Source organism: Dipteris shenzhenensis, chromosome 4 (assembly GCF_047967505.1).
Source record: "Dipteris shenzhenensis isolate YYH24624 ecotype China chromosome 4, Dip_SZ_1.0, whole genome shotgun sequence".
In the NCBI taxonomy this organism is placed as follows: domain Eukaryota; kingdom Viridiplantae; phylum Streptophyta; class Polypodiopsida; order Gleicheniales; family Dipteridaceae; genus Dipteris; species Dipteris shenzhenensis.
The window spans coordinates 55,313,748-55,323,286 of NC_141599.1; positions in this window are offsets into that span (position 1 = coordinate 55,313,748).

Consider the following 9,539-nt stretch of genomic DNA (forward strand, 5'->3'; position numbering starts at 1 on the left):
AAAATGACTATTGGAAATCTAAGCTTTATGCTGGTTCGCGATAACCAACAGAGGTTTTTCTCTCTAGTGCTCCTTTGGGACTTGCATTGCCTCACAAAAGTCATGCAAAAATCTTTGTCTCATTGGCGACCGATTAATTATACCCTCATGGCCCTTGGTTATTTGCACTCTATATTACGATTGCTGTCGGTGTGTCTACCATAACTCAATAGCATGGCATCACATGTTTGATAGCTTGCTTCCCTCCAGATACCTTCTAGCAGACTTCGACTATTGCTTCTCTCCAGTTTCCTTTCAGTAGCCCTCGTGACCTGTGGTCTGGTTTGACTATGACCTTGCGGAGTACTCCTGTTGGCTGTTTCTCCTAGTCGATAGTTTTTGCAGATTTTTTCGTTGTTTGCAAGAGACTAGAATGGGTAGATTCTTTGGAGCCACTCTTTAGCTCGTACATAGACTTGCTGTTACAAAGTCGCAGACCTATACTACTATTACCTTTTCTCTATGACTCATTTAAAAGAAAAAGGAAAAGCTTGACCATTTCCTAACTCTAAATTGGAAACCCCGACTCTCATTTCTCTACCATCAAAACTAGAGCGGCAAGACTACGGGTGATCATGAGTGGTACGAGGTCTCCCTATTTTGTCGACTGCTTGATAGCACCGACTAGGATAGATTAGCTGTGTGTGGCCACTCTATTGAGATGATACATCAAAAGTAGAAATCTTAGACACTTGCAGAGACCTTCTCCACGACTTCTGTTGGAAGAGTAAGCTTGATTGGAATGAATATATTACCTGATGAAAGTGAGATTAAGAAGAGTGTCACTCAAAAAATATTTTAAGGCCATATAGCCACCATTGAGATAGAGCTAAACAGACCAAAAATGAAAGGTGCATGTCCAGAGGAGATCTACTCCCTATTTAGGACTCACTCACAAGCTATACATATAGCTAAAGACCCAGCTCACAGCCTTCAAGCAAAAATCAAGACACTTGCACATTTGGGAAATATTACTATTGTGGCAATGCATAATAGTATGCAAGATCTCCAATTGCAAAACAAAGAATTCAGTGACAAAGCACATGCACTGGACTTGTTGTGACATGAATTGGAAGAATCAATCCAGAAGCTTGCTGAAAGCAAACAAAATTTGGAAAGGTCTATCTATGGCCATGTTCAACGTGTTGTGGAGAAGGAACGAGAGAAGTCAATAGAACGAGTACAAAAGTTGAAGGGAACACCTTTGGGGCTGAAGGAGAGGAAAAGACAATTGCAATCTATGGATGCATTGTCAACCAATAGTGGTGCCCGAAAGAGGAGAATACGGGTTGCAAGGTTAGTTCCCCAAATTTTCAATGAAATTTCTTACTCCAAAAATATTTGTGGTGTTGCATTCTTTCCACTAAGACTCATTTGTACTCCACTTTAGGAATTTCATGGAGGATATGATGGGAACAATGGAAATGAATGATAGTGATCCTTCATATGTTCTAGGAAGTTTAATAAAGCCAAGTGATGTCATGGAAGTGTTGAAGGACCCTAGAAAAAAAGGGCTACGTAAACAAGTTGCTAGAGAGGCAATGAAGGATTTCAAGGGCCTCGTCTAAGCAAAGAAGGTGCTTGGAGCTTGTGATGCTACTGGTGTAAGTCCTGAAGCTTACAACTTTGTTTTTAAAATTTTCAAGTTTGCTATGGAGGAAAAGTATAAGATATCTACAATGCCATTGCCAACACCGTGGTCTATAAGGCTTGCACATCAAGAAACAAACCAATGTGCTAGAGAAAAGCTTGGAGGATACCATTGTGTAAGTGGCACAATGACTTGGAAGAGTAAAAAGAAATCTGGCATCCTCCCCCTCCCCCTTTCCTCCTCCCCCTTCCCCCCCCCCTCTTTCCTCTCCTCCATTCCATTAATTTTCTTTCTTCCCTACCCTCCCCAAGATAAATTTTTAAGGGCGAATATTTTCTCAAAGATGAATTTAGGAGCTTTTCCAAACCAGTGTGGCTAATCTTTCAATCTTGAAGTTTGATAAATTCGCCCAAAAATTAACATAACTTTATCGTATGAGGTCCAAATTTAGCCCTCCAAGTACTCAAATCGATCGGCATAAGCCATCTAAAGTCATCTATAGGGTTAGAATTTTCAAATTCCAACTTATTAAAAACATGTGAATGAAGTTTAATTACACTTGATAAATTCGCCCAAAAATTAACATAACTTATCATATGAGGTCCAAATTTAGCCCTCCAAGTACTCAAATCGATGAGCATAAGCCATCTAAAGTCATCTATAGGGTTAGAATTTTCAAATTCCAGCTTATTAAAAACGTGTGAATGAAGTTTAATTATATTTAAACCAAATTTGCACCAAACATTTGAGATGAATGCTTTCAATAATGTTTACATGGATGTAGAGAATTTGCAGAGAGCCATGGTCAAATTCTATGGGATGAGAGAAGAAGGTAAGAGAAATTCCCTCTTCACATTCTTCTGATTTCTATATCCTTACTAAATTTCTCTTTCATTGTACAGATGGCAAGCTAGTATTTGTTATAAAAATGGATGAAGCTCAGTTGGTAAAAGAGCACAAGCTAGAGAGGGTAAGCATTTGTATTATGAACGATGCCTTACATTTTGCTCAAGGGGATGAGGAAGTTGAGTAGGGTTTCTCAGTCCAATCTGAGAAGGACATTGACAAAGTGCGGATCGTACTAGCCTAATCAATCACTTAATGAGCATAAAGATCACGGAGGATCAAACCAAATATGGAAGGCCATGGGGAGAGAGACAGGAAGTATGAAACACTCAATCTATTGCAAATCTATATGATCAACAATACATGATAGGCTTCTTATATAGAGAGAGCCTTTAGAATAGTCAACACATGTGGGATCCTCTCATCCACATCTCTCCTTGTGGATATCCTCAATCCACATCTCCACATCATGTAGTCCACATCCTAGGGTGGCTACTTTAATTCTTTCCTATACCATACCTTAGCCCATTAATCTATGTGCTCATGGCACCATATCTCAACACCTCCCCTTGGTGCCATGATCCTTTGGCTACTACAAGGTGGTCAGATGTGAGTTACATTCCATCACCTCCCCTTAGTGCTTGCATTGCTACTTAAGGTGGTCAAGTGTGGCTTTTTATATGTCAATACCTCCCCTGGGTGCTTTCATAGCTACTCTCAGGTGGTCAGGTTTGATTACAAAGATATAGGCAAGGTTGGCAAGGTGTTTGCTTTTCAATACATTCCATTTATGTCATCTTTTGGCTCATGGCTTGATGACGACTTGTTTGCTTCTTTGCTTGGTGTAGCTACCTGCATGATGCTTTGTTCTACCATATGCCTTGATGCTTTATGTGTGGATGCCATGCTTTCTGCTATGGTCATCTCATGCACTTGTGCTTTCGGCTTGCTTTTTACATCGATGTTTGCATTCATGCTTTGCTTTTCCATTTGTTGCAAAGGTCTTACCAATTGATTTCTTTCAATATTGGCAGTGTCTAATTGCATACAATGATTCTGAACTGACAGGCGCATAGAGCTCGGAGAGACGATCACTTTTCCCTTTTGGAGCATGTCCAAATTCTTCCTGGATTGCAAGTTATGGCTTGTCAAAGATTCTATGAAGAAGAGGGCCTTTGATGATGTGGCACAGGGATTCACATGCTGAATTCCATACTGTGCTTGGCAGGGGCTGTGTGCTTAGAAGGCACTTAACTAATCCTACCCCTAACCATGGTTGTAATTGACTAGGCTACACCTTGTGGTTAGGTGATGTGGCAGCTAAGGTAGGTTTGGTTCCAAATGTGCCACGTGTCACTTTGTAAACTAACCCAAGCGTAGTTCAAAAATCTATCCTTATCTGAGTCAACCTCCTATCTACCACGTGTCATTTTTTCCTTGGGTATCTTGGAGAAGAAGGTGATTCCGTCCGTTGGCCGCTTTCTCACGTTTTAGCAAGAGACTTTGGACAACCGCATTTGTTGTGGAGCAGGGGAGTGCGCAGTCTAGTGCAGATAGGCGACTTGTCAGCGGTGGATGGAGGCCCTTTGGAAGGCTCAACGATGGCTAAAGCGTTGGAGTACTTTTGAAGAGCCGCAACCTCTACAGGCATGATGGGCTGGTACAGCCGCCAAGGAGTCTTGCTGATGGAGACACTAGTTTTGTAGGAGGCGGTACTGGCCTTTGCAAGTCGCCTCTATGACTGGAGCAGTCTCGTGATGCAACCTCAGTGAACTTTTGCTACCTCTGATAGAATCCTCTAAATCCCTCACGAAAAAAAGATGCTGGAATGTTGTTGTAGTCCCGTTCGTGGCTTGGGCACGCTGCGAGCTGCAAAGTCCTTGGGTGTTGCAGAGAAGCCTTGGATGTGACTTAAGCTACATGCACTTTGGAGGTCGTTGTTCTTGAGCTTTAAGACACGGATTCAGGAGTAGAGCTATGGAGGTCGGAGAAGTAATCTACTCTCACACAATTGAGATCTAAAGCCTACCTTTCTCTCAAAATCAGAGAGACAGGAAGTATGAAACACTCAATCTATTGCAAATCTATATGATCAACAATACATGATAGGCTTCTTATATAGAGAGAGCTTTAGAATAGTCAACACATGTGGGATCCTCTCATCCACATCTCTCCTTGTGGATATCCTCAATCCACATCTCCACATCATGTAGTCCACATCCTAGGGTGGCTACTTTAATTCTTTCCTATACCATACCTTAGCCCATTAATCTATGTGCTCATGGCACCATATCTCAACAGACATATGGTGGCTTGCAGCCTTTGAGACCCCAAAGGAGTGCCACGAGACATTGAAGTGGGTTTTGGAGAGAACTGGCATCCTGTCGATTATTCAAAGACAAGAGGTAGGGCAAACATTAATTGTGGATGGGCATGTAAGGTTTCAAGTTGAATGGCATCTAGCTGGTGATTTGAAGACCCTTAAGTGCTTGTATGGTTGTGATAGAGGTATAGATGCAAAAAGGACATGCTTGTATTGTACCCACTCTCAGAAGATGTAAAAGGGAAGCCTACAGTGGGGGAAAATGGCATCCTTTCTTGCAACCAAAGTGCCCCTGATCATCACAAAAAGGATCCTAAGTGGGACCCCATTCTACCAATTCCATTGGAGCGGGTACACGTGTGTACTTTGCATGATGAACTGCATATACCTGATAAGTTACTCTATCTCCATCTAGTTTATGCTTGGAATTTGAGGCCACAGGAAGTATCTGCACAATGCATTGCAAAAGCTGAAGAACTACTCTCAATAATGGGACTTCATGGAGGCAATATGAAGCTTAAGCAGGACAAGAAACAATCAGGAAAGACACAAAATCTTCGTGCTAAAGTGTCCATGGGTGGAGGAAAGCCAAGGAGGTTCTTGTCCAACCACAATGCTGATAAAGAAAAACATACATTGGCTCAAAGCACCCTAGGTTGGGAGTACTGGAAAGATTTGTGTGAGTGCACCACAAATCAAGATTCACATCCACGAATTGCTACTTTGAGATCAAAACTATGGACAAAGCTTGATGCATTTATAAAGTTGCTTAAACAAGGTCAAATAGATGAGCTTTATTATGAGAGATTCATGATAGCATTGGGAGAATTCATATCATTGATGGTAGAAGCATGGGGGGAGTCACATATTACACATTACATGGTAATCCTCCTTAGTTTGAAATTTTGTGCTTTAAACTTGAGTCAGTTTATGTTTCTAATATAATGTTTTTCTTTACAACATATTGTTTACGCACATGCACCATGGTTTGTGAAGCAATGGGGCCCTTTGTCCATTTGGAATACTCAAGGAATGGAGAAATCACACTACAGAGCAAAGGTAGCATACTTCAAGAATACAAGGCATGGGGGTGGTATCGCGCGAAGCAATGCACTACACTAAATGTTCAATTGGTTTTATAGATGTCTAGAGGCCAGGACTCTCAAGTGCAATAAGGTAGAGGTCTCAAGTCTCGTAGAAGCGGTTCAACATGTCAAGAAGACAAGGAGATGTGCTGCTTGGAAGTCCTTAATAGGAAGCCAAGGGGTTGCGCTTTGGTTGCAATGTAGAGTCAGACAGGGGAGGCGTTGGGTCCTAAGAGAGCCCCAAATGTAAAATGTTTGATGACTAAAGTTAACACTATTTTGAGTCAATTATAGATTCCAAAATTCACAAATTTATTTGGAAATTATAGAATTGCATGTGCGACATGGCAAGGCAGAGGGGTGAGTGGGTTGGGAGGGAGAGTGGTGAAGATTAAGTATTACCGAACTAGCGACAAAAGACTGGGGGGGAGGAGGTGCACTCAAAAAACCCTAATTTAAAATAAAAACCCTAAAGTGCTTTAAAAAAGACTATATAAAGCACTTCAAAACCCTAAAATCCCTCATTTCTATGGCACGAGTTAAACAAACTGCTAGACCCACTGGACACTGTTTAGATGCTACCCGTTGTCCTCCTCACAACGCCATGGCCTCCGAACACACTGCAAGCCCCAGTGGCCAAGAGGGCAATGATCAGAAGGGATCTGAAGGCAGTTCTCATCATCAAGAGTCCAAGCAATGCGAGTCCCCACCATCTGACTCTCATGGGGGATCCCAGGGATCTCAGCACCATGAGGAATCCCAGCACGATGAAGGATCCAAGCACAATCAGGGTCCTCTCAGTCCTTCCACACAACTAACCGTGGAAGTAGAAAGGTCTCCCAAGAGGGGCAAAATAGTCCAGTCAATCCTGATCAACTGCCCTCCCTCCTCCGTGGGGTCCTAGCATGGAGCATCTAGACCAATAAGGGGAGCAAGAAAGGCAAAGAGAGGAGATGGAGAGATTACAGGGGCCACAACAAGAGGAAGTATTTGGCAGGCTCGCAGATATAATGAACGTTGGCCCCAATCCTCCAACTAAGCAAACCGCACGGAAGAGCACCATCAACCCTCTGTGCCTCAATATTATCAGATATGAGGAGCCTCTAGTACAAGCTGAGCAAGAGCCTTAGCCTGCTATCTCACAGCCTCATGAAAAGGAAAAGAGACCAAGGACAAAGCAGACCCCTAGGCACGACAAGCCACCTCGAAGGACTCACTAGACATAAGAAAAGGAGTATGAAGAGGTGGTTGCAAGGGAGAAGAGGTGAAAGAAGTTCAAAGCAGACAAGCGGCCATGGAGCCATGTCCAGAGGCCAGTGCAGGGTCCCCCAAAGATTAAGAGGCACAAAAAATCAAGCGTAAAGGCACTTCAGGAGATCCGCAAGTTCTAAACCACTGTGGAAAATCTCATTCCCCGTGCACCCTTCCAATGCATTGTACGTGAAATAGCACAGCATTATAAGAGTGATGTGCATTTCACTTCAAGCACTATGGGAGCAATTTAGGAGGCAATGGAGCAGATGATAGTAGGTCTTTTGAAAGATGCAAACTTATGTGCTATCCATGCCAAAAGAGTAACAATGATGGACAAGGACCTTGCATTCACCAAGCGCATCCGCTCCGATCCCTCCCTTAGGCCCTAGATGTTGTTTAGGTTTATTTGGTGTAACTTGAATCATTTTTTAAATCTCTGCCCTTTGAGGCCAATGAATAAAATATATCTTTATGTTCTATTACTATTCCCATGTAAATATACATGTTACCTGATGCTTTCCATCAGTTTATGCAAGTTCAATGTGAATTTGAGTGGTCAAATTACGTTTTTTCATCGTGATGCAGAAGGCAAATGTGTTTGGCATCGCACAGGGAGCCCAAAAATGCTAAAACCCACTGTGGCGAGTATGGGGCCTGTGTTATGGCACCTATATGTGCCATAGCGGGTTTAAGCATTTTTGGGCTCCCCGCGCGATGCCGAACACATTTGCCTTTTGTCGCGCGGTGAGATTCTTACTGGATTGCTTAGAAATGACCATTATAGCACAAATATTTATCTGATAGCATGCTTTTGAATATAATACTGAATGAAAATATTAATGCCAACAACAGTTAAAGTTGCAAAATACAATGACAGTATAAAATAAATATTGTAAAAGAATGCAAAATGGGGCACTATATAAAAAGTATATCTGTATTCATATAAAATACAATTTATATACAATAAGGCTTCAGAGCCTTTCTCTCTTCTTTAAAACACTGAGAACATTGGGCTTTGAATTCCCAAATACACTCCTAGCTCTAAACCTAGTCGATAGAGAGTCAACGCTATTGTCGTTGTTGGCCAGGGACATGGTTGCTGCCATCAATGCCATACCTTGAAAATTGGTTCCAAAGGCATTGACGGCAGCCATGCGGTTCACCAAAATGACATCGTTAGCATTGCGATTGATGTTAGCATGACCAATCACTCTTGACAAGGCCTTACACTTCAAGAGGTCATCAGTGCCATGTTGAGAAAACTTTTTGTGGATAACCACAAAGCGCCCTTTTGCTTGGCCAAGGTAATGTGCCAGTGAGTGATCTTGGCCAAAACTACTACGAACAAGGCGTTGCCGAGATGAGAATAGGTCGACCTCAAATGCCTCCCCCAACAGTTCAACATTACATTAGAATTCCATTAAAGCAAAAGTATACCAAGAGAGAAGAGATTCAAAGCTCATAGTTTCTTACCATATGGAGCCGTCATGCTCGATCCCTTCCTCTTTGTCAATGAGGATGGATCCAAAGGCCTCCTGCTGTCTGGAGTGAGATGTGGAGGCTTCTTCTAGAACATCAGGTAGGTCAGAGTAGATTGATGTCTCTGCATCTTTAATTTGGGCCAGTGTTAAAGCAAAAACCTCTTCTATTAAATCATCTGCTCCCAAAAACCCAGGGTCTTGCATAGTTGTGTCCACCTCGTATCCACACAGGACACCAAGAGCTTCATCCTCCCGAAGACCAAACATAACCTCTATGTCATGGAGAAAGAGCTATTGTTCTCCATCGACAAGAAGGGGAGCAAGAAACCATATCACTGTTGCGGGGTCAATAGAGGTGGTGCCCGAGGTGGATGGAATTTGAGAAGTAGAATGGGGTTTAGGAGGTCACTGGAGCACTTCCAGGGCCAATGCAGCTTCCCGCTCCTCAGCTTCTTCATATATGGGCTCTTCATTATAGATGTTGGGCTCATCTACAGAAATAAGAGGATTGGAAAGGGCAGGGGCAGGGACAGGGTCAGGGCTTGAGGTCGAGGCCTCCTATTCCATTTGTCCCTCCTGCAGAAGGAAAATAAAGGTCATTTCCTAGGATAGAGACCTATTTCCTGTGTTTTCAATGACTCCACATGCTAGGAGGTCATCAATGTCCACCTCTCTAAACCCTAAGGGTGTGAGCTAGCGATCTAAACGCTTCACAAACCTGGGTTCTTGATTGAACAAGTACTTCAAATAATCAATTGGGACCCATCTTTTTGTAGACTCATCAAGTTGATATGCAAAACTCGCGATGTAGTCTTGCATGTACTTGATGAGGTCTTCAAAATCGTCTTAGGCTCCCAAGTAGGTGCCTAGGTAGGATATCTATGCCCTTATCAAAGACTAGAAATAACTCCTCCTCTCTA